Here is a 13,239-nt window from a genome sequence, read left to right as displayed (position 1 = left end):
CAAGTTTCATTTCCCCAGATCAGATGCATTTGCAAATCAAACCCTGGTAGCTTGCAAAAAGGCAAACATTGCTAGACTCATATTTTACATTCATTTTAAGTCATAAATCTTTAGAGTGCCTGTTAAGTCCAGAGATACAATTATATATCTCCTTCCATGCTGTTGACAGAGAAGAGAAGAATTTTTCGGCCACACTTGCACTGTTCTATCTGAACATACCATCAATTCATATCCATCACAGGTTTTTCTCAAAGACCCATCTCTCTTCATCTTCTCCAAAAGGCATAAAATGCATGCATTTTTTTCTGATACAGAGACAGTTTTAGTTTGAAATCCCCAACTTTGCATTTTCATCTTCAAAATCTCTCTGCGGGGAGTAAGCTGCTTTCTTGGCTTTCAAGTCAGGAAAGAAAAAGAAAATGGCGTTTCATGTCTAACTTGATTTTCTGTGTCTTTCTATCACCTAACACCTGTTTCTTTCTTCTGTCCTCATAGTCAGCCATACGATTTTTGTGTTAAAAATTATACCTCATCCATCACAGAGGTAGAGATCAGAAAAAGAGCCGATCAAGGCTGTTGGGGAAGAAACCATCTGCTGACTTTCAACTGGATTCAAAGAAGGTGCAAAGTAATACATTGTAGTTGATTGTAGCATTAAGAAAACAAGACCAGGGGGCATTAAGTCAACCACAACAAACAAGGAGTGATTTTTCTTTGCTCTAATACCTAAACCTGCTACAGTATATCTACCAAAATAATTTATTTCTTTTTCTTTAGCAGTGAAAGAAAACGTGCTTGCATATAGTTCTTGTTGTCGTTCAGTCACCAGGTCAAGTCCAACTCTTTGCGACCCCATGGACTGCAGCACACCAGGCCTCCCTGACCCTCGCCATCTCCCAGAGTTTGCTCAAACTCATGTCCATTGAGTCTGTGATGCCATACAACTATCTCATCTGCGAATGTAGAATGATCTCTGAAGCAGCTGTGCAGCAATGTGGTTGGGGGGTGTGTTTGCAGTCTGGAAATCAAGCACAGCCTTGCTATGTCATCTTTAACAATTCTCTGTTCTTGTGGTGTCCTGGGCACTGATTTCTCCTTTGTAAAACACACACTGCCTTTTATCTGCTACAGTAAATGTAGGGAAAAAAAAATCATTGAGGCCTCTCATCAGAGTGTTTTCTTGTGTGTGTGTGTGCTCAGTCACTGAGTCGTGTCTGACTCTTTTCAACCCCATGGACTGTAGCCTGCCAGGCTCCTCTGTCCATGGAATGCTCCAAGCAAGAATATTGGCATTGGTTGCCATTTCCTCCTCCAGGGGATCTTCCCAACCCAGGGATTGAAACCACTTCTTCTGTGTCCCCTGCACTGGCAGGTGGGTTCTTTACCATTGTGCCACCTGGGAAGCCCTGTTTACTTGTATGATTAATTTTATTTTTAAGGAGCACAGGTTCATTTACTCTCAGGTTCATTTACTATGTTATGGCTTCATTTCTCAGTCACCATACATCTTCCACTTTAGCTACTGACATCATTCTCTATTAATGTGTGTCACCCATATAAAAAAATTAGATCCTGCATAGCCAGTGCAGGCCTTCCTGTTTTTCTTTCATATCATGCCTGTGTTAAGCAGTTAATTTTAACTCCCTTCTTTGCTAGATTGTTCATGTTGGAAGGAATACTTTCTAAACCTTTCTCCAGTGATGATGAAATGGACCAGAGTTGATAAATCTTGCCACATACAAATTTTCAAAACTCCTATTGATCCACTGTTGCTTTCATGTTAAAGAGAGAATTGAAACCTCAGGGCTAAAACAAAATGACTCCAGGGCTGAGGAGGCCAGCTGGCCGCTCGGGGTGGTTGATTTCAGATGGGTTTCAGAGCGCTGCCTCTGTGGATGATCAGTTGCGTGCTTACACCTGGGCATCCCCACCTTGGGCGTGGCTGGCTTGGGGCTGAAGGATGTGCGGGTCCTCAGGTCAGCCTGGCTGGAGGGTGACTTAGTCATCCTTGCAGAAGTGCTCCCAGCATCCCCACAGGTCTGTGCCTTTGCCCGTTGGTCAGACTGAAGGCATCTTCTTGTCTCTCCAAAGCCAGATGAGAGAGGAGAACTCAGAGTGACCCATATGTGAATCTCATAGCTATAGTTGTGACTTAAAACAAATCACAACGTGTATGATTAATTTTACTTGTATGTAAAATTATTTTACTCCTCTGATGCAATGACTTGCTCTGAGCACCAACGAGGGGATCCCAGCTTTGACAGCAGAGGCTATGTGGTTTCATGAACCTCCACTCCCATCAGTGGAGATCAAAATATTTGTGTGAATTTTCTGCACTTGTCCAGTGTATGTGTTAGTTGCTCAGTTGTGTCTGATTCTTTTTGACCCCATGGACTGTAGCTCACCAGGCTCCTCTGTCTATGGGATTTTTCCAGGCAAGAATATTGAAGTGGTTGCCATTCCCTTCACCAGGGGAAGATTCCTTCCCGACTCAGGGATCAAACTTGGGTCTCCTGTATTGCAGGCAGATTCTTTACCATCTGAGCCACCAAGTAAACCCAGTCACATTATATGACTGGGTCCTTATAAACCCAGTCATACTGGGTTACTTTTAGAAAAAAGTGTTACTTTTAGAAAAAAAACACAGGAATGTGAAAAGGTGGCTGTTTCGGGGCTTTCCTGGCACAAGCCGCCTGCCCAGGACTGAGGCTGGGATGAGGTGGGCAGGAAGGTGTCTCCGGCTGCTTCCAGGGCCTGTCTGCCAGGACGTCCAGCCTCTCTGCTGCAGCCTTTTCATGTGCCATGAGGTTGAACCTGCAGCAGGTTTGGCCATATAAGCAACCCTGGGGTGCAGGCTTTTTAGGAGGTGTGAGGGGTGTGGTGGCTGCAGAGATAAATCCTCTTCCCCAGCAGAGGATTTGCCCATGTGAAACATGGTGCTTCCTTCTCTTTTCAGGGTTTTTATGAAATTTCTTATGGACTGACGGCATGAGTTTACTTTGTTTTGGTTTTGTTTTGACAATTTTTGAACTTCACAGCTCAAAGAGCTGGTCTCCTGTGTGCAGCATTCAGAGATCATTCCCACTGTGTGTGTGTTTAAAAAGGTTTGATATTGCATGTATACCTGCAGCTTTCAGAAGGTCTCATATAGAAGTCTCATTTTATATTTGTGTTCAAGTCTGTTAATGAATAGTAAATGCAAAACAGGTGCAGAAAAGAGCCCACAGCAATTCTAGCAGGGACAACACAGCAGTCGTGATTATAATGACCTAACAATTAAGGGTTAGGCGAAAATCCCTCTACACTCGGGAGACTGTTCTGAATCTTCACCACGTACAGGTGCCACAGCTAAGCCTGCGTGCTCTGCCCGGTCTCACTCAGAACTGGAAACGCCCTGTGGACTCCTGTTTCCTCACCTCCTGGCCCGCTCCTCTGACCGAAGGACACGACTCTGGGACTCCTGTAAGTTCTGACTGGCCTGCTATTACGACGCTTCTTTCTGATAAGTGCCTTGTTGTTTGTTTTTGTTCAGTCGCTCAGTTGTGTCCAGCTCTTTGCGAATGGACTGCAGCACAGCCAGGCTTCCCTGTCCTTCACCATCTCCCGGAGCTTGCTCAAACTCGTATCCACTGAGCCGGTGATGCCGTCCAGCCACCTCATCCTCTGTCTCCCCCTCTCCTCCTGCCCCCAATCTTTCCCAGCATCAGGGTCTTTTCCAGTGAGCTGGCTCTTTGCATCAGGTGGCCAAAGTATTGGAGCTCAGCTTCAGCATCAGCCCTTCCAATGAGTATTGAGGGTTGATTTCCTTTATGATTGACTGGTGTGATCGCCTTGTCATCCAAGGAGATCAAAGCTTAAGCTTAAGCTGTACTCCCAGCTTAAACCATAAGCGAAGTTACATGTTTTTGTCAACTGTGCTCAAGTCACATTTGTCTTTATTTCATAAAGTTATATTGATGATATCTAGCATAATCCTTTTATGATCAGCACTGAAATACTTTTTTGGGGGAGAAGTTAACAAAACAGACTCAGAATTGGTGGAAAATCTTTTCAAAGACTCAAAGTGCCAATCATAGTGTTTTTTTGTTGTTGTTGTTGTTTTTAACCAATTTACAGGAGGTTCAACATGACATTTGATTTCTTCTTGCCAAAGCTAACATTATAGTTCACTTTAATTCTCTCCTCCCCGCCTTTTAAAAAATTTGTATTGGATAAGGTTTTGGCTCCACGTGTGCTGTTCCTGCTTTCACGTCAAGGCTGTAATTAAGTCTTTGTTTGTTCTGACTTGCAGTTCCTTCCTGGCATTGGATAAGAGCTAAGATGTTGCTTCTGCAGGTCCTTCCCGCAATAAAAGTGGAGGTAACAGCAAAACGATTACTAGCTTTAGTAATGGGAATTATAATACAGACAACAAAACAAATTTACCTTAATATTAAAAGCAGGATGCAGAAGTTTATCAACCACTTGTCAAGCTAACCCACTTAGGAATTCCAAAATAATTTTTAATCTTTGCATTAATGTTTCTTTCCATTTTCCTTCTTGAAAAACACATCAAATTTTGAACAGTGTGCTACTTCTTGGGTTTATGTATACTTTCATTTTTCAAAAGCAATAGACTATGTTAAAGCATTGCTTCATTTCTTCCAGTCTGGTTTTTTAAGGTCAGAGTGACCATTTAATCCCGCATGTTCTAGAACTAGATGCTTGGAAAAACAGCCTTCTCCCTGGTTACTCTTACACAACCTTGAGTCATTTTCTTCACTCTAAAGAGATACGTTCAGCATTGGAGAAAAGTAAACCTTACCTTGTCATCTTAGGTTTAGCGCAAGATTAGGTGTGAATATTTAAGAAATACTTTGCAATCTGAAAAACAATAAAAAAAAATCTTAATTTGGGGGTGGATCTTGCATCTTATTAACTCTGCAATTAGGCAACTATTATAAACTAAAATCTAGATTTTCAGGTTATAAAATGGGTCAGGAAATGGGGATAAAAGCCAGCTTCCATCCTCTCTGTTCTGTGTTTGATTTACTAGATGAAAAGGGGGCCAGCCTTGGTCTTCTAAAGCAGTGGTTCCCAGCCTTTTCTGACACCAGGGACCAGTGTCCACTTTTTTCAGGGATGAAGGCAGGGTGGGGTTGTGATTTGGGGATGATTTAAGCACGTTACATTTATTATGCACTTTATTTCCATTATTATTATATCAGCTCCACCTCAGATCATGAGACATTAGATCCGGAGGTTCGGGACCCCTGCTCTAGAGGACATGGTCTCTCTGTCAGCTCTGCTGGGCTGGGTCCTCGGCCCTAGGAGCGCTGGGCTGCTGTTGAAGGCCCTCCGCAGGTGATTGTCCTGGCTGTTGGAACCGGTTTACCCATCAGCCCCTCTGCTTCAGTCATGCGGTCCGTGAACACACTGTGCTTATTTCTGCTTCTTGGCTGTGCCCCATCCATCCTTTACCCACACAACGCTGTCTGTGTCTCTGCCTTCCACTGTTTGGCCCTCCACCCTCTGGAGGGCCATCCTGATCATTCTCTCTCTCTCTTTTATAATATTTATTTTTTATTTATGTGGCTGCTCCAGGTCTTAGTTGCAGCACGTGGGATCTTCAGTCTTAGCTGTGGCACTCAGGATCTTTTTTGTTGCTAGGTGCAAACTCTTAGTTTGGGCATGTGGAATCTAGTTCCCTGACCAGGGATTGAATCCAGACCCCCTGCTTTGGAACCTCGGGGTCTTAGCCTCTGGACCAGCTGGGAAGTCCTCCCACCGAGTCTTCTGTTGGTGCTGTATTTCACATCCCTCGCTGCCTCCTCTGAACTCCGAAACTTGTGCCTATGCCGTTTCATATTGTTCTCTTGTTCATATATGACTTTACATCGTGTACATGCTCAGTCGTTCAGTCGCGCCTGACTCTGCGACCCTATGGACTGTAGCCCGCCAGGCTCCTCTGTCCATGGGATTCTCCAGGCAAGAATACTGTAGTGGACTGCCGTTTCTTCTTCCAGGGGATCTTCCCCACCCAGGGATCAAACCCACATCTCCTGCATTGGCAGACGGATTCTTTACAGCTGAGCCACCTGGGAAGCCCTGACATAACATTGCGTGCTCCTTACAAACTGTGTTCTACATCCACCACCACAACACAGTAGTTCTGTAAGCCTTGTGTAACTGAATTGATGCGTAATTGGCAGTGGGCTCCTTTTGTTCTCCACCCACTGTTCACAGCCCAGTTCTGGTGACTTGAATTTCAGGCTGACTGCAGTGGGTACCCTGTCCTAAATGATGGTATTTAGAAGTGGGGCCTTTGGAGGTAAACAGGCCATGAGGGTGGAGCCCGAATTAATGGAATTAGTGCTCTTATAGGAGAGAGACAGGAAGTCTGTCTCCACCAAGCAAGAAGACGGCTGCCCAAGATCCAGGAAGAGGGCCCTCAGCAGGAACCTGACCACGCTGGCACCCTGACCTTAGACTTGCAGCCTCCAGAACTGCAAGAAGCAAATGTTTGTCTTTGAAGATACTCAGTGTATGGTATTTTTGTTGTTAGTCAGTCGTTCAGTCATGTCTGACTCTTTGAGACCCCATGGACTGCAGCACAGCCAGGCTTCCCTGTCCTTCACTATCTCCCAGAGTTTGCTCAAACTCATTTTCATTGAATTGTTGATGCTATCCAACCATCTCATCCTCTGCTTCCCCCTTCCCCTTTTGCCATCAATCTTTCCCAGCATCAGGGTCTTTTCCAATGAGTTAGCTCTTCACATCAGGTGGCCAAAGTATTGGAGCTTCAACTTCAGCATCAGTCTTTCCAATGAATATTCAGGGTTGATTTCCTTACTATTGACTGGTTTGATTGCTTACTGTCCAAGGGACTCTCAAAAGTCTTCTCCAGCACTACAATTCGAAAGCATCAATTCTTTGGCTCTCAGCCTTCTTTATGGTACAACTCTCACATCCATACATGACTACTGGAAAAACCATAGCTTTGATTAGATGGACCTTTGATGGCAAAGTAATGTCTCTGCTTTTTAATATGCTGTCTAGGTTGGTCATAGCTTTTCTTTCAAGGAGAAAGCATCTTTTAATTTCATGGCTGCAATCACCATCTGCAGTGATTTTGGAGCCCAAGAAAATAAAGTCTGTCACTGTTTCCATTGTTTCCCCATCTATTTGCCATGAAGCAATGGGACTGGATGCTATGATCTTAATTTTTTGAATGTTGATTTTCTTTTTTTGTATTTATTTTTGTTGTAGCAGGCAATGAATAGGTCAGAGTCCAGTCAGGAGAAAAGAACCCAAACGATGCAGTTAAATACAAAGGATTTAACACAGAGTACTGGTCATGGAGGTGTTGGAAGAGCTCACAGGGCAAAGAGCAAATGGTGAAGCCAGAGAGTAACAGCAGCAAGAAGTAGCCAGCAGCTCCAGGGCTGGAGGGACAAAGAGAGGAGGTGGCTTGGCAAGAAGAGGGGCCACCAATGTGGGGCTGGCTGGGGGAAGCTGGGACCCTGGAGGAGTCACAGCCACTGCCAGAAATCCTGGCCAAAGCAAGGAAGAGAGGGAGGCAGACTGGCCTCTCCCTGTCTCCCATACTAGCCACTCCCAGCTCCTGCCAGCGACTCTGGCCAAACTGACCAGAGCCAACTGGCAAAGAAGGCTGGGTGGTGTGTATTTTGCAGAAATCAACCCTCTGTGCTACAAACAGAGCAAGGGAAGCAGAGGAAAGAGACCAAAGAGCAAATAGCCAGATGATTACCACACTGATAGGCCAGAATGAAACGAACTCAGGACTGTTCTCCACGTGAGACTACAAATAGTTCAAAATAGCTCACAACTGACTTGATTCCATTTTAAAAGTTAAAAAAAAATTTTAAGATTTATTTTATTTATTTATTTACTCTTGGTCACACCATGTAGCATGTAGGGTCTTAGTTCCTCCACCAGGGAGCAAACCCATGTTCCCCTGCAGTGGAAACAAGGAGTCTTAACCACTGGACAAGTAGGGAAGTCCCTCCAAAATTTTCACTAGGATTAGTCTTTTATTGTTTCCTGGGCCTGGAAGATCCCCTGAAGAAGGAAATGGCAGCCCACTCCAGTATTCTTGTCTGGGAAACCCAATGGACGGGGAGACTGGTGGGCTACGGTCCCTGGGGTCTCAGAGAGTTGGACACGACTGAGTCACCACACCACCACCACTGTTTCTGAATGATCCCCATTTAATAATTTAGACTTCTTAAATAACTCAAATTCCTTTTATTGTAAATTATAAAATAAATACTAAGTCTGCTTTTTATCTTTGGCCCATTTCCAAAGGACTACAAGCAATTCTGGCATCTAACTGTCATCTTTCTCTAAAGAAAGAATTTCCAAGAGATAGCAACCTCACCTAACCTAGTCCTCTAAATTCTATTTGCTTCCCTACTTAAACCTATTTAATGAATTTTCCATCTGTTAGTATATCAAAAACTAATCTCACCCTTTTATTATTAGCTGTTTTTCATCTGAAGAAATAAAAATCCAACTCAAACTAGCTTAAGCCAAGTAGGAAATGCATTGGCACTCAGATCCAGAAGCTTAAATTATATCACTTATATTCTGTTTCCCTCGCTGTGTCCCCCCTTCCTCTCCTTGCTCTGAGCTACTGACCTTTGTTTAATTCTGAAACAGTCTGGCTTCAAATGTTATGTGTAGAATTCCAGGAAGAGCTCTGATTGGTCTGCTTGGGTCACAGGCCCAGCTGGTGACCAACTGGGAAGGCCTCATCTATGGTGGATTCTGATTGGCTAGACTTAGGTCAGGAAAGTGCCACTTGGACTGGGTTGAAGGTAAGTTTCCCCACCCACATCACACTACAGCTTGAGGAGGAGGTTGTTTCTGAAGAAAGGGACAGAAAGTGAAAGTAAAAGTCACTCAGTTGTGTCTGACTCTTTGCAACCCCATGGACTATACAGTCCATGGAATTCTCCAGGTCAGAATACTGGAGAGGGTATCCTTTCCCTTCTCCAGGGTATCTTCCCAACCCAGGGATTGAACCTAGGTCTCCCACATTGCAGGCAGATTCTTTACCAGCTGAGCCACAAGGGAAGCCCAAGAAGACTGGAGTGGGTAGCCTATCCCTTCTCCAGCGGATCTTCCCCACCCAGAAATTGAATATTGGGGTCTTCTGCATTGCAGGCAGGTTCTTTACCAACTGAACTATCAGGGACTCCAAGAAGAAAGGGATAAAGACACTGAGAAGATAAAGACACATATTCAGTACACTCTTCCTTTTCCCCACAAATTTCTTAGAACAGGGTTTTTGGCCATGCCTCCAGGCATTGCTTCCCTAATAGCTCAGTGAGTAAATCCGCCTGCAATGCAGGAGACCACGGTTCAATTCCTGGGTTGGGAAGATCTGCTGGAGAAGGGATCAGCTACCCACTCCAGTCTTCTTGGGCTTCCTTTGTGGCTCAGCTGGTAAAGAATCCACCAGCAATGTAGGAGACCTGGGTTCGATCCCTGGGTTGGGAAGAACCCCTGGAGAAGGGAAAGCCTACCCACTCCAGTATTCTGGCCTGAAGAATTCCATGGACTGTATAGTCCATGCGGTTGCAAAGAGTTGGACACGACTGAGCCACTTTCACTTTCAAGGCATTGTGGGATTTAAATGCCCTAACCAAGGGTTGAACCCTTGTCCCTTGTTAGTGAAAGAGTGGAGTCCTAACTGCTGGACTACCAGGTTAAAATATTTTTTACTTTGCTATTTTGTCAAACAAGTTGCAAACCACCTGCTCCCTCTCTGTTGCCTCCAGACTCAATCTACCATCCTCTGTTTTTACCTTAGCTCTGTCAGGTTGGCAAAACAGGAAGTTTTACTGTAAAAGATTATTCTTTAAAAAATATTTTATTGGAGAATAGTTGATTTAAATGTTGTATTAGTTTCTGCTGTACAGCAAAATGAATCAGTTATACATGTGCAGGCATGTGTGCTAAGTCACTTCAGTCATGTCCAACTCTGCAACCCCCTGGATTGTAGCCTGCTAGGCCCCTCTATCCATGGAATTGTTCAGGCAAGAATGCTGGAGTGGGTTGCCATGCCCTCCTCCAGGGGATCTTCCCTATCCAGGGATTAAACCCACATCTCTTGCAGTCAGTCTTGGCAGTCAGGTTCTTTACCACGGGCGCCACCTGGAAAGCGCATAATTATACATCAGTTCAGTTTGGTTCAGGGCTTCCCTTGTAGCTCACTAGGTAAAGAATCTGCCTGCAGTGCAGGAGACTGGGGTTCGATCCCTGGGTTGGGAAGATCCCCTGGAGAAGGAAATGGCAACCCACTCCAGTATCCTTGCCTGGAAAATCTCATGGACAGAGGAGTCTGGTGGGCTGCAGTCCATGGGGTCACAAAGAGTTGGGCACGACTGAGTGGCTAACACTTAACTTATACTCACTCAGTTCGGTTCAGTCACTCAGTTGTGTCCAACTCTGCAACCCCATGGACTGCAGCACGCCAGGGTTCCCTGTCCATCACCAACTTCCAGAGCTTGCTCAAACTGATGTCCATCGAGTCAGTGATGCCATCCAATCATTTCATCCTCTGTCATCCCCTTCTCCTCCTGCCTTTAGTCTTTCCCAGGATCAGGGTTTTTTTGCAATGAGTCAGCTCTTTGCATCAGGTGGCCAAAGTATTGGATCTACATCATCAGTCCTTCCAGTGAATATTCAGGACTGATCTCCTTTAGGATGGACTGGTTGGATCTCCTTCCAGTCCAAGGGACTCTCAAGAGTCTCCTCAACACCACAGTTCAAAAGCATCAATTCTTCAGTGCTCAGCTTTCTTTATAGTCTAACTCTCACATCCATGCATGACTACTGGAAAGGCCATAGCTTTGACTAGACAGACCTTTGTTGGAAAAGTAATGTCTCTGCTTTTGAATATGCTGTCTAGGTTGGTCATAGCTTTTTTCCCAAGGAGCAAATATCTTTTAATTTCATGGCTGTAGTCACCATCTGCAGTGATTTTGGAGCCCCCCCAAATAAAGTCTGTCACTGTTTCCATTGTTTCCCCATCTATTTGCCATGAAGTGATAGGACAGATGCCACAATCTTAGTTTTCTGAATGTTGAGATTTAAGCCAACTTTTTCACTCTCCTCTTTCACTTTCATCAAGAGGCTCTGTAGTTCTTCTTCACTTTCTGCCATAAGGGTGGTGTCATCTGCATATCTGAGGTTACTGATATTTCTCCTGGCAATCTTGATTCCAGCTTGTGCTTCATCCAGCCCGGCATTTCTCATGATGCACTCTGCATATAAGTTAAATAAGTAGGGTGACAGTATACAGCCTTGACTTACTCCTTTCCGGATATGGAACCAGTCTGTTGTTCCATGTCAGGTTCTAACAGTTACTTCTTGACCTGCTTACAGATTTCTCAGGAGGCAGGTGAGGTGGTCTGGTATTCCCATCTCTTGAAGAGTTTTCCAGTTTGTTGTGATCCACACAGTCAAAGGCTTTGACATAGTCAATAAATCAGAAGTAGATGTTTTTCTGGAATTCTCTGGCTTTTTCAGTGATCCAACAGATGTTGGCAATTTGCCCTCTGGTTCCTCTGCCTTTTCTAAATCCAGCTTGAACATCTGGAAGTTCATGGTTCATGTACTGTTAAAGCCTGGCTTGGAGAATTTTGAGCATTACTTTACTAGCATGTGAGATGAGTGCAATTGTGCGGTAGTTTGAACATTCTTTGGTATTGCCTTTTTTGGAGATTGGAATGAAAACTGACCCTTTCCGGTCCTGGGGCCACTGCTGAGTTTTCCAGATTTGCTGGCATATTGAATGCAGCACTTTGACAGCATCATCTTTTAGGATTTGAAAGAGGTCAACTGGAATTCTGTCACCTCCACTAGCTTTGTTTGTAGTGATGCTTCCTAAGGCCCACTTGACTTTGCATTCCAGGATGTCTGGCTCTATGTTGGTGATTACACCATCATGATTATCTGGGTTGTGAAGATCTTTTTTGTATAGTTCTTCTGTGTATTCTTGCCACCTCTTCTTAATACCTTCTGCTTCTGTTGGGTCCATACCATTTCTGTCCTTTATTGTGCCCATCTTTGCATGAAACGTTTCCTTGGTATCTCTGATTTTTTTTGAAGAGATCTCTCATCTTTCCCATTCTATTGTTTTCCTCTATTTCTTTGTATTGATCACTGAGGAAGGCTTTCTTATGTCTCCTTGCTATTCTTTGGAACTCTGCATTCAAATGGGTATATCTTTCCTTTTCTCCTCTGCCTTTAGCTTCTCTTCTTTTCGCAGCTATTTGTAAGGCCTCCTCAGACAGCCATTTTGCCTTTTTGCATTTCTTTTTCTTGGGGATGGTCTTGATCACTGCCTCCTGTACAGTGTCATGAACCTCTGTCCATAGTTCTGCAGGCACTCTATCAGATCTAATCCCTTGAATCTATTTGCCACTTCCACTGTATAGTCGTAAGGGATTTGATTTAGTTCATACCTGAATGGTCTAGTGGTTTTCCCTCCACTCTTTTTCCGATTCTGTTCCCATATAGCTCATTACAGAGAATTGAATAGGGTTCCATGTGCTACACAGTTGATCCTACAAGATTATACATAAGGTAGAATATAGAGGATATATGGGAGCACAGGATATAGAGGAATATATCCTGAGTCACGGACTGGTTCCAAATAGGAAAAGGAGTACATCAAGGCTGTATATTGTCACCCTGCTTATTTAACTTCTATGCAGAGTACATCATGAGAAACGCTGGGCTGGAAGAAACACAAGCTGGAATCAAGACTGCCAGGAGAAATATCAATAACCTCAGATATGCAGATGACACCACCCTTATGGCAGAAAGTGAAGAGGAACTAAAAAGCCTCTTGATGAAAGTGAAAGAGGAGAGTGAAAAAGTTGGCTTAAAGCTCAACATTCAGAAAACGAAGATCCAGAAATAGATGGGGAAACAGTGGAAACTGTGTCAGACTTTATTTTGGGGGGCTCCAAAATCACTACAGATGGTGACTGCAGCCATGAAATTAAAAGACGCTTACTCCTTGGAAGGAAAGTTATGACCAACCTAGATAGCATATTCAAAAGCAGAGACATTATTTTGCCAACAAAGGTCCGTCTAAGTCAAGGCTATTTTTCCTGTGGTCATGTATGGATGTGAGAGTTGGACTGTGAAGAAGGCTGAGCGCTGAAGAATTGATGCTTTTGAACTGTGGTGTTGGAGAAGACTCTTGAGAGTCCCTTGGGC

General features: G+C 44.1%; 1 long non-coding RNA gene across 2 annotated transcripts in view; it reads left to right on the top strand.

The window, feature by feature from the left end:
- Window positions 1-1,897: 1,897 nt before the first annotated feature.
- The window catches only part of LOC129649806 (uncharacterized), a 75,236-nt gene continuing 63,894 nt past the window's right edge, over window positions 1,898-13,239 (top strand). For both annotated transcript variants that reach the window (XR_008713296.1, XR_008713295.1), the window contains exons 1-3: window positions 1,898-2,037; window positions 3,340-3,462; window positions 4,292-4,359. This is a non-coding gene — a long non-coding RNA (uncharacterized LOC129649806). The remainder of the gene's footprint in view (window positions 2,038-3,339; window positions 3,463-4,291; window positions 4,360-13,239) is intronic.

Source organism: Bubalus kerabau, chromosome 4 (assembly GCF_029407905.1).
Source record: "Bubalus kerabau isolate K-KA32 ecotype Philippines breed swamp buffalo chromosome 4, PCC_UOA_SB_1v2, whole genome shotgun sequence".
NCBI lineage: Eukaryota > Metazoa > Chordata > Mammalia > Artiodactyla > Bovidae > Bubalus > Bubalus kerabau.
This window is presented reverse-complemented; position numbering and strand designations above follow the sequence as displayed.